We start from the raw sequence: 12700 nt of genomic DNA on the forward strand, positions 1-12700 counted from the left end.
GATGCATAGAATATAATATGAAATAAGATATGAATGATAAATGAATGGAAAGAAAACTTTCATTAAATGTCTATAAAATAAATTTTCAGTCTTAGAAAATATATATGTATATATTGTACATGAACAAGTCTTTTGGTTCAAGGACGGCGAAATTTTTTTTATATATGAGGCAGACGGACGGCAAGACGTGCATTGTTGAAGACGTATATACTCATTATTTTAATTTTGTGAAAGGCTATAGTACTAATACAGTTATGGAAAAAATGCAAATATTACAAATATTAACTAAGGTGACAAAAAATATTCATTAAATTATAAATTTTGTAAAATCATAAATATAAAACTTTATAATATATATAAGAATATCTAAGCCAATTTTTGATTCAGTTCATTTGAAATTATTAATATTTATTTCTTGTGAATATTAAAATTATAATTTAAAAAAAAAAAAAAAAAATATATATATATATATATATATATATATATATATATATATATATATATATATATATATATAATCAGTTCATATCAAAAGAATATAAAATAGTATATAATATAAATCTTAAAAAAAAAAAATTATTTTTATCAAATATTGAAAAAATGAAAATTATAAAAATTAAAAGAAATAAAAAAAATTATAAAAATATAAATTATTCAGTGAATATCAGAAGCATATTAAATATCACATATAATACATTTTGTTCTTGTGCAATTGAACGTTTGGAAACTCCGTTTAAGTTGGATTTTCAATTTAGCATATAGGACTATAAAACCCTCCCGAATATCTTCCTCCAACTAACTCAAAGTGGACTCCCTTTAGTTGGCCACTTCAGACAGAGTCGACAGAGGTTTGGCATATTATAGCAGCAAACTAATGTGCTTCATTCATAATTGTGAAACACGAGCTTAAAGTGAGCTCCTCGGGAGGCGGGGCGGGGCTGGTACGAGGCCGTGGATTGCATATGAGATTCGCAAATTATGCAATTAACCCATTTTCATGACGCCCTGAAATGGCTGCAACATAAAGGTAAACTGCCGGCTCCCGTTGCCGTGGCCATAATCAACAGCAGCAACAACAACAGCAGCTACAACAATGGCAGAGGCAAGGCGTGTCCTGCAGCTCGGCTTCATCCTGGCAACAGCAAATGATGTGTGTACACAAAAATCGTGCGCTTTTTAACTTTAAATGCCCGCAAGCATGCAAATCTTTTTTCATAAATTCACACGAAGACTCGACCGCAAGCCGGCTGGCCTCCTGCTCCGCCTGCTGCTGCACACACAAAGGAAAAAAGTGGGAATTTTTTAAGCGCTTGGCAGAGCAAGGCAAACGCAAAGGTAAAGGTAAAGGCAACGGTAAAGGCAACGGTAAAGGCAAAGGCAAAGGCAATGGAGAATCTCGGTTAAATTCAAACTGACGCTGCAATTAAGTATAATGTCCTTGCAAGGATAACGTTAAGTGGCGCGTGAAATTACATTAATCATTAAAGGGATTTACATGCAACTGCAACACAGCTTCGTGTTGCCATTGCATTTAACTTGCTCTGCTTCTTCTTCTTCTTCTTCGCTTTGGCCATGCTTCTAGCCGGCTCAGCTCACCTGGCGGCAGGTGCGCGAAGCAACTTCGCTTTGCCTTTGTCGTCGCGCAAATATGGATAACTTTTTCTGAACTGCTTCATTTAAGTGCTTCAATTGCCGCATTGCTTTGGGTATATATTTAATGGAAAAATTGGATTTTTTTCAGAATATTCGATTTGCTCAGCGAGCAGGAATAAAAGGAATTTTCAGCTGAGGTTTTTGTTGCTAAAGTCTTAGTTTTTTTATGAGTTAAGAGCATTGCTCATGAGTGAATAAAAGAAAGTGAGAGATTCATAATGTCAGAGCAGGCTCTACATTTATGTGCTCAGGATGAGAATAGTTTGATTAACATTGGTCGGTCATTTAAATATTTGTTGCGTCGTGAGTGCGAGTAAATAAACGTATATATAATTTAGTTAATTCATTTATGTTAATTTCTTACTTGTTGAATTATGTTAAATTTGAATTCTATTGGAAATGCTACGTATCTTCTAGTCGAGCATGCTCTTCTATATGACAATCTTGGTCGTCGAGTATGCTCTCGTCACGCCACTACCAATACTCCACTATAGTATGCTCTTCTAGGTATCTTCTAGTCGAGTATGCTCTCTTTTGAGTATGCTAGGTATCTTCTAGTCGAATATGCTCTTTCTCTCTCCTCATAGTAATGCTAGGTATCTTCTAGTCGAGTATGCTTCCTTTACACCATATTATGCTATTGTCTGAGTAATGCTAGGTATCTTCTAGTCGAGTATGCTCTTTCTCTCTTCTCATAGTAATGCTAGGTATCTTCTAGTCGAATATGCTCTTTCTCTCTCCTCATAGTAATGCTAGGTATCTTCTAGTCGAGTATGCTCTCTTTTGAGTATGCTAGGTATCCTCTAGTCGAATATGCTCTTTCTCTCTCCTCATAGTAATGCTAGGTATCTTCTAGTCGAGTATGCTCCCTTTACACGATATTAAGCTATTTTCTGAGTAATGCCAGGTATCTTCTAGTCGAGTATGCTCTCTACAGGCCACTTCTAACACCATAGTATGACCTTCTAGGAATGCTAGGTATCCTCTAGTCGAGTATGCTTTCTTTTTACTGTATTATGCACTTCTCATAGTAATGCTAGGTATCTTCTAGCCGAGTATGCTATCTTCAGGTCATTCCCAACACTATATTTTGCCCTTTTATTAGTAATGCTAGGTATGTTCTAGTCGTGCTATATTCGCTTTATACAAAATAATGCAATTCACACATTTGTAATGAAACACGAAGCTAAAGTAATTTGATTTAAGCTGGCAGTGCTTAAATTTCGGATTTGCCCCATTCAAATGAATTTCTAACAGCACACACACACACTCTCTATCTCTCTCACACACACTAGCACACTTTGGGCTAGCTGGAAAAGCAGAACACTCGCATGGTAAATAATCAAATTTTGTAGCCTGCAACAAATTTGATTTCGTTTCGTTGGCCGCGACCAACTCGAAAGTCGAACGTCGAAAGTAGAAAGTGTTGCCAGGTTTTCTCTTTTCCACTTTCTCTCTCTCTCACACACTCCCTCTGTCTCTGTCTTTTGTGCTCTGTTTTTTGGGGCAAAATCTGTAGTTTTTTGTTTTGGGTTGGGGTCGCTGTCAAGTGGCAACGGCAACGTTTGTTAAACTGAGTTAGAGCCACGCCCTCCCCGCAGCCCATAACGCCCATCGAGAAGCCCTTGAACTATGCAAATTGCCAAATGAAAAACGGCAACGAAGTTGAAAGCATCGCAGCGAGTGGAACAGCGGGAAAATGCTTTGAAGGTTGCGCTGCCAAAGATTTTGAATGAGATTGAATGAAAAACAGAGACATTTAAATACAGATGCAGCCAGAGCGAGAGAGAGGGAGAAAGAGACAGAGAGGTCGCATAGGCTGCGCTGCCTATAGGGAAAGTCTTTCGCCCTTTCATAATTGCCACGAATTTTCCTTGTGTCGAGAAATTCATATTCGCCCACGCAATCAAAACCCAAAAAAACAAAAAGGGAAAAACAGAAATAAAACAGAAATTTCAATTAGTGGCGTGGCAGGCAGCATCAGCAGAAGCGGCAGCAGCGTCAGTGCAACATTGATGAAATATGCATAATGAAAATGCGCCCTCAGAGTTATCCATGATTTTCCTCATCCTTTTTTTGTCTGGCATATGCAGTTTTCCAACTGGCAGATCAAGCCAAACATGTGGGCCAAACTAACGCCCGGCTAACGATGCGAACAAAGAATTTTGCGTTGATTGGAATTTACCCGAAAAAAAAAGAAACATAATATTGGGGAAAAAACTAACTGAAAATTGGGTACATAAATCTGTTGCAGCAAATATGTATATAGACATAAGTGAAGCTATAAATATGCAATATATCTGATGTATGAAGAACACTAATCTAATGCTTATATACATATGTAAATACATATCATGAAAAGCTATTGTTACAAGCTTTTGAAATCATTCAGAGAACAAATGAATTTTCTAAGTTAGTTAGTTTCAATTAAATGCTAGCAAGTTTACATAGCAAACAACTGTTAACCGCTTCACGATGTCTACAAATAATGCGTCTCTTTCACTCATACTTTTGAGTGAAAGCTCAAAGAGCAACCAATTACAGCAGTGCTTCAGCGAGCCCGTTCGTGATCGGCCAATCGACCAATTCTGTTGTTTTCTTTTTCACTCTAGTTGAATAAAAATGAAGCCAAGAGTCTGCTATGTGTGTATTGGTTTGAGCATTACAGAGCCTTTTAACAGGCGTGTGCAAGTGTTACGTACGTGCATTGAGTGTGGGTTGCGTGCATGTGTGAGTGAATATGAAGAGCGCTTGCTCTTTGAGCTATTTGCGCATTTACTCAGTCTCATTGTGTGAACATCAATCCTGACTCTCTCAAACGATGCTCGTTAAACGAGCGTCACACGAATAGTTTAACTCAACCAATTCTGTTGTTTTCTTTTTCACTCTAGTTGAATAAAAATGAAGCCAAGAGTCTACTATGTGTGTATTGGTTTGAGCATTACAGAGCCTTTTAACAGGCGTGTGCAAGTGTTACGTACGTGCATTGAGTGTGGGTTGCGTGCATGTGTGAGTGAATATGAAGAGCGCTTGCTCTTTGAGCTATTTGCGCATTTACTCAGTCTCATTGTGTGAACATCAATCCTGACTCTCTCAAACGATGCTCGTTAAACGAGCGTCACACGAATAGTTTAACTCAAGGCTCAAGGCGCTCAACAGAAAATAAAAACTAAGAGAGCCGAAGTCTTATGCTCAAAGCGATGCACGTAAATATGATTTTTTCTTTTCAAGAATAAAATTGTCAACAGCTAACTACACATTTATATTCATGAATTCACGATTAAATGCCACAAAAATTTATATAATTTTATTTAAATTAATTAAATCAAATATTCTTTTACACTCAAATCAAGAAAGCTGATTTGCTTGAGTGAAAGCTGTTTAGCCTGTCAGAAGATATAACGAAACTGTACCAAACACTATAACTTAAAGAAAATCCAGTTAGAGTTTACCTTAAATTAACCGTATTTTTCATTCTTTTATGCCTAACAACAATACCCCTTAAAGTTTTGCCCCCTTTCGGAGCGCGTAATTGCCAACGGCTTCGCTTAGACAAAGGCATCACATTTCTGATGCCAAAATGCGTTACGTGAAAGAGGCTGCCCACAAATAGTGGGCGTGGCCGTCATAATGGACTCTCGCTGCTTGGCAGTTGCTCGAGTGCAGCGACTCGAACGACGCACACCTGCAACCAGTCTGATACGCTGGTCCAGCCTTTAAGTTGATATACCCTGTAAATGGCAGTGAACATATGATAAGGTATATTGTACTAAGTAAATGAATTTTTTTTGTGATAGGGCGATTTGTATGGCGATGTTGTTTTTTTTTTTTTTTTTTTTTTTTTTTTTTTTTTTTTTTTTGTTTATATAACCTGTATATAAGCACTTCATGTTTAAAAATAAATTCAACACAATAAAAGGATATATATATTTTTATACCCTGAACCCATTTTCAATGGGAAATCAGGGTATAATGGTTTTGTTGAAATGTATGTAACAGGGAGAAGGAGGCGTGGCAGACCCCACAAAGTATATATATTCTTGATCAGGGTGACGAGCTGAGTTGATTTGGCCCTGTCCGTCTGTCTGTCCGTCTGTCCGTCTGTCCGTCTGTCCGTATGTATGAACGCGTCGATTTCAGAAGATATAAGAGCTAGAGACTTCAAATTTTTTTTTAAATGTCCGTAATTACAGCGCGCATATCAAGTTTATCATTAAAATTCGATAACTCATCCCTATCTTTTTTTATCGATAAAAAACCTTATCGAAAACCAGTTATAAAATTATATCTTCTACACCTTTATTGCTAGAGTCTCCAAATTTTTAATGTATGCTTACATGCAATTTATACAATTTCGGTTTTTGTTAAAATTTACCCCCCACCCTTAAATTCACCCCCTCACCCTCACTTTTGTAAAAAGCGTATTTCAAATACTAGAGACTTGTGCTTTGGCAATTACATGCATATCCATGTTATAATCATAATCTGAAAGTTTCATGAAGATCGTACGTCCATAAAAAAAGTTATTAAACAATTAAGTTCTCATAGTAAGCGCACACTGCAGCCCATGCGTGTTTATGCGTGGGTGCTTGTGTGTGTATGTGTTTGTGTATGTGTGTGTGTATGTGTATGTGTGTGTGTATGCGTTTGTGTATGTATGCGTGTGTGTGTGTGTCTGTATGCGTGTGTGTGTATGTATGCCTGTGTGTGCGTACGTGCGTGTGTGCGTGTTTCTTGTGTAAGCTGAAAGACGCGAAAAATTATTGAAATATCTATTGCTCCAAGGGTTCAGGGGATCTCGTAGTCGAGCAGTCTCGACTAGAGCTTTCTTACTTGTTTTATTTTAAACTTTTATTGCACCTACACGAAAATGTGCCTAAGTTTAGGTTTTATTATAATTCAACAATTATCCTTCAGATTGTATAATCTGTATACAAATATTATAAAAGGATATTAGCATCAGCTCTAGAAATTTTGCAAGGCATTAGAAGATCAACAGAAAACGTCTGAGATCAATGCTAAGGGATATGCCTAGATCGATATAGGCATCCCACTCATGGCATAGAGATTCTAATAGATATTATTCAATATAAATACAAACTACCCGCTTGCATTTGTAATTATTGTACAGGGTATCTTTACATCAACTCTTTCCGTTCTGCACTGAACTCTTAAAAACTTTGTTCTTTATTATTTTTTTAGCCTCAACCTCAACTAGGAAGTTGTTGGTTTGTTGTGTGTGAGTGAGTGTGTCTTTGTGTGTGTGTGTGTGTGCCATAGGAAGCACTTGTGTGACATAATAAAAAGTCTGCCCGGCTTGCAGCCTTTTATGCATGAGTCGAGCTCCCCTTTGAATGACTCGGGCTATGTAAACAGTGGACCCACCTGTTCTACAAAAGCAGCTGCAGCACTTTGTGCACCAGCAGCAGCAGCAGCAGCAGCAGGCAGTAGCAACAAGAGGCAGGCAACAGCAGCAGCAACAACAAACAACAACAACAACAACATCGTCAACTAGAAGCCCACAAATGTTTTCATTTGCCAAGCCAAGGCAGAAGAAGCCAACGTCTTTATATACATATACACACACACACATACATATGTATGTATATATGCCTATATTTATGCACATACTGAAGGAAAAGCAAGTGCATTTAGAAATCAGCTCAGCCTCCTCAACGGCCATGTATTTGCATTCGAGCAGAGCTCTCGACTCTCGGCAGTCCATCAACGCAGGAATAAAAAAAAAAAAAAGAAAAGAAAAACAAACAAAAAGCAAAAAAAAATATAAAAAATTGGTTTACTAAAAGTTTTTGCCATTGCAATATGCATATGTCCATTCGACTGGATGCTGCAAAGTTGCTTCAGCTTGTTGTTGTTGTTGTTGTTGTTGCTTTTGTTTATGAATATTTGTTTGTGCATTGCTGCAGGAAATAAGACAAATTGCCACAGGGTCCGTTATGATAAAGTTTGCATTTGGCTTTTGTAATGATATTTACACTAATTAGGTAATGGGGTATGCTCAGCTCATGGAGGAATTATGCGACATGTGGAGTGTGGTGAGAAAGGGAAGCGGGTTAAGGCATATAGATTAATGATAGCTAAAGATAAAGACAAAATAATGAAATAAAAGAAGAAGCAAAAGTTTAGTAATAAAATCATGTGAATATTTATAATTTGAATTTTATATTATGTCAAAAAATTTATATATTTAAAAAATATTTATAGTTAAATAAAATAAATATAGAAATAAAAAAAAAAAAATAATAATAATAATTCGAGCATTTCTAGTCCTGAGGCCCTTAATATTTACTCTCTATATAATTGTAATATATTTGCCACAGGACTATTGATTATATTTACATACATACATATGCATGCATATGTATATTCTACATATACATAGTTTTACATTCAAACCTACATCAAGTAAAGTTTCTCAAAAGTTAAATTGGCATTAGTTTGAGGCAGCCGCAGTCCTGAAAGTAGTTGATGCTCAACGTTGCGTATACTTGTTAACCAGCTCAAGGGCCTACAAGAAGCTTTATCACACCCACTCAAGCACTCTCACACGCACACTCCCACACACACACACACACACACATGCAGGGACACTGCACAGTCAGCAGCGACCACATGAAATTCGAAACATTTTTAGCTCTGCTAGTTACATAATTGCAGACTGCCCACCCCTTCAACCAGTTACCTCCTCCACACCCCTTTCAATGCCACGCCCCCAAGCAGTTCACCAGCTCAACTGTTGCGAAATTCACGCCGAACTTCATCAAAATTCCAATTAGCGCTTACACTCAATTACAAGGCGAAAAAGGGGCAGCAGCTGGCACGCCCACTCGCCCCACACACACACGCATACGCACGCACACGCTTGGCGAAGACAAAACAAATACAAATACAACCGCAAAACTGCGCGAGTACATTAAAACTTTTTGGCCAAATTACGCGCCGAGCGTCTTAGCCAACTCAGTAGAGGAAGAAGAAGAAAAGAAGACGACGTAGCAGAAGTAGAAGAAAGGCTTGAGTGGAAGCAACACAAAACAAATACAAAAGCAAATAGAAAATGGCAAATAGCAAGAGCAAAATCTATAGAGAATCACTCAGTCTCTAACACTCCCCCAGCCCTCTCACCCCTCCCTATACATCTAACATTCTCATTAAAGTTTTAAATTTGTCTCGAAATATGGCAAATGGCAGCCATAAAGCCAAAAAGCAAAGTTGTTGGCTTAAAGCAAATAGAATAACTGTGAAAGCGGCTGGCCGGACTGGCAGCCGCAGGATATTGAAATTCATGTGTAATTATATAGAATATACAGACATGTGCCTGTGTGTCTGTGTGTGTGTGTGTATGTGAATATATACGTGTGCATATATACACAAAGCCTGAAACAGTTATTCTCGCCCCCTTCTTCAACCCTCGCGCGCCACACGAAACAATGCCAAGCCACAAAAGACTCACACACACACATATAGAGAGATATACAGTTATAGAGCCTCTGTGCAGCCAATGGGGAAATTACCCCGCTCCCCACAGCCGAGGGGCAACCTTCAAATGATTTCATCAACGTAATACGATAAATTTCATAATGAAACGACGCGGTAATTGCGCCATCTCTTTCTTACACACACAGCACTCACATCTGTATATGTGCGCATGTGTGTGTGCGCGCTTATTGTGCATAATTTTGGCATTATATTGACCTGGCTTTGAGCCTTTCACCAATTGCGTTTGCTGTGCGCCAATTAAAAATTATTTCCACACAAAAAAAAAAAAAAATAAATAAAATAAAAAAAAAAAATATGAAATTTATTTTAAGCCTTTTAGCAACACGGCAGGTGTAAAGATTAAATCTTGTGCTTATGCGTGTAATAAGGTTTGCTGCCCTTAAGCCACTAAAAGCGGGCTGTTAATATAAATTGTTAATCAAGTTGGCAAGCGGCAAGCAAAAGGTAGTACATACTCTCTCTCTCTCTCTCTCTCTCTCTTTCTCTTTATATATATGTATATATATGTATGTATATATTTATATATATGTATATATTTATATATATGTATATATTTATGTAGAAATGAGAGCTAAGTTAGGGGAATTTCTTAGGAATAAATAGGGATAAAGAAAGAAATAAAAGGAGCGATAGAACAAGAGAGACTCATCCTATATCTGCTCGTATCAAGTCGATGTCTATGCAATATCTTATTTTAAATACATTTTATATTTATACTAACTTTGTATAAGTAGAAATTGCATAGGTATAAAATGCGAATGACTTAATATAGCAATCACAATCACAAATTTAATAATAGAAACAATGACATAGGCATAAATACAAAATCTTAATATCAAAAACCTTAATAGAAATAATATAGATTCTAAATTTATTATACAAAAAAAAAATAAAAATAAAAAATAAATAAATAAATAAAATAAAAAAAAAATTACCAAATTTATGGATCAAAATTTAAAAATATAATAAAGTTATTTTTACAAGTTTATAAATAAATTACATATTTTTAATTTAATCTAATGGCAATTAAAATAGGTTTGGATTGGCTTCTAGAAGAAATTGCATAGCCTTTTTTTTTTTTTTTTTTTTTTTTTGCGTACGTATAAAAAAAATTCATATAGAGAAACTGCATAGATATTAAGAATTTAATATAAGAAAAAATTAGCATAGCATTAAATATGATAAGAGAAGAAATTACTTAGCTCTAACTTTGCTCTTAGAAAAAATTGTATATGCCTAAATTTAATCTAGTATTAAACTTTAAACGTTTATTGAGCTCATCAGAAGATCTGCACTGCAATAAAATGTGGTTAGTTTAATATATATATATTTTTTTTTTCGAAATTCTCCAGTTATGAATAAATAAATAAGTGTGTGCAAAAATGTGTATATTTATTTAACGATATATCCATCATCTGTGTTATATACATATATACATTTTAAGTATACATTTTAAAGTACAGTACTCGACCACATTTGTACGCACGAAATGCGAATTTATCAGATTTAAAGTTGAACAAAAAAAAAAAGTTTGTGGCAAAAAACGCAGCAGAAAATTTCTTCATTCGGCCTTTTTTATCATCTCACTCTGTGTGTGTGTGTGTGTCGTGTGTTAAATTTTGTATGGATTGGCGTGATATTTGTTTTCATTTCATTTATTACGACTGAAAGGAAAACAGAAAAAATGAGCGCAGAGAAAACATTTTATAGTAATTGTTTTATGCACGCTCATCACGCTCGAAACATTTTGTTTATGGAACGGTTTGTCGACTTTTCCCCGTTTGTCTTTTTTCCATTCACCCCGCACCCCCCGCTTGCAGCTGCCCCTCAATTGCACAAAGCTACAGAAATGCGCGACAAATTCAAATGCAATAAATTTTTGTTTTGCTTTGCAGTACAAATTTATTTTATGCCCAGAAACCCATGGCAAATGTATATTTAAGGTATATTGTTTTTGTTAAGTGATATGTAACAGAGGCAGAGGGACGCTGAGGCCGAATTCATAAGGCATATCGGTTTTAGCATAGGGCTGGAGCAAACGAACAGAGAGTCAGGAAAGAAACAAAATGGATAAATAATAATAATAAAATAAATGAAACAAAAATTAACAATCAAGATTAATATAATAAATAAGTAATATAAAAAATAAACATATTAAAATAAAAAATGGAGTTAAAAAATTTATAAAATATATTAAACAGAATAAATAATATAACGAGAAATAAAATAAATTAATTGAAAAATGAACAGAATACAAAAGCTTATAAATATATTAAACAGAATACTTTAATAAATAAAGAAATTAATAAAATATATAAATACAATTTTTTTAAAATATGTTTATATCTGAATAAGATTTCACAAAAAAAAAAAAAAATAATAATAATAATAATAATAAATAAATTAATTAAATAAATAAATATGATTTCACAAAAATATATTAAATAAAGCGATAAAATATATAAATAAAAAAATTAATTTAAATAAATAATAATGAATTTACAAAAATAAATTAAATAAAGCAACTAAATCAATTAAAAAATAAATAAAATAAATAAATAATATAAAAATATAAAATAAATAGAATTAAGAAAATATTAAATAAAAATATTAAATAAAATAAATTAATTAACACAATAATAATATTAAAAATAAATAAATTTATAGTATAAATTGAAAAAATTGTTTGGCCATATCTGCTCTTCCCTCGGTGCAGCGTATCTCCCAGTCGTGCAGTCCCCACTGTGCAGCGCTACTTTGTTCGTTTTTGGTTGCGTCACATCGGTCGTGATTTTAAGCAATTTGTTAAAGCAAATATCGAGAAATATATACATGTGTGTGCTGATGCTGCTGTCGATGCTGCAATGTTTGCTCGCTGCAATATGCAGCAGCTGCAGCTGCTTCTATTTGCATATTTATTTACTTTTCTGATTATGCGGCGTTGAGATTTAATTTGATTTATTTGCACTGACAAAATTTATGCAACTGTTTGCAATTATATGTCATAGACGACAGGCGATGTGTGTGTGAGTGTGCTTACATGTGTGTCTGTGTGTGTGTGTGTGTTTGTGTGTAACATGTGGTTAAATATTTGAGCATTGAAATTAATGTTGCATACTTTTGAGGGCCGCTTAGAAATCTGCTCCAAAGTCCAAGATATTTGCGTTGTTAATTGAATGTAGTGAGATTTTTAATTAAACTTACTTAATTTCAGTTATTAACGGTACTGTGTGTTGGCCAGAAGTTCGTTTGGCAAAAGTATTATGAAACACTCACAAGTTTGCCATGCGGTTATTTTGCTGTCAAAGTTTTGCATTGTAATTGAGCGTAAAAGCAAAACTTTGACTAGGTTTCTCCCTATCTCTTTCTCCCTCTCTCTCTCTCTCTCTCTCTCGTTGCCCCTTATTCTTTTATTTTGCTGTTATTTTTCGGTTTATCCTAGGCAATCGCCTGGCAAGCTAAGAACTTGGCGGCTGCTCGCAACTTGAGGAAGCTACTCAAAAAATAAGTTGCACATAGACTGTAAACA

At 35.1% G+C, this 12700-nt stretch overlaps 1 protein-coding gene across 7 annotated transcripts in view; it reads left to right on the top strand.

Annotated features, from left to right (window-relative positions):
• The window catches only part of LOC108616092 (uncharacterized), an 89759-nt gene that overhangs the window by 36605 nt on the left and 40454 nt on the right, over positions 1–12700 (top strand). The gene's annotated exons all lie outside the window — the stretch shown is intronic.

Source organism: Drosophila arizonae, chromosome 5 (genome assembly GCF_054131065.1).
Source record: "Drosophila arizonae isolate 15081-1271.41 chromosome 5, UAZ_ARI_1.0, whole genome shotgun sequence".
NCBI lineage: Eukaryota > Metazoa > Arthropoda > Insecta > Diptera > Drosophilidae > Drosophila > Drosophila arizonae.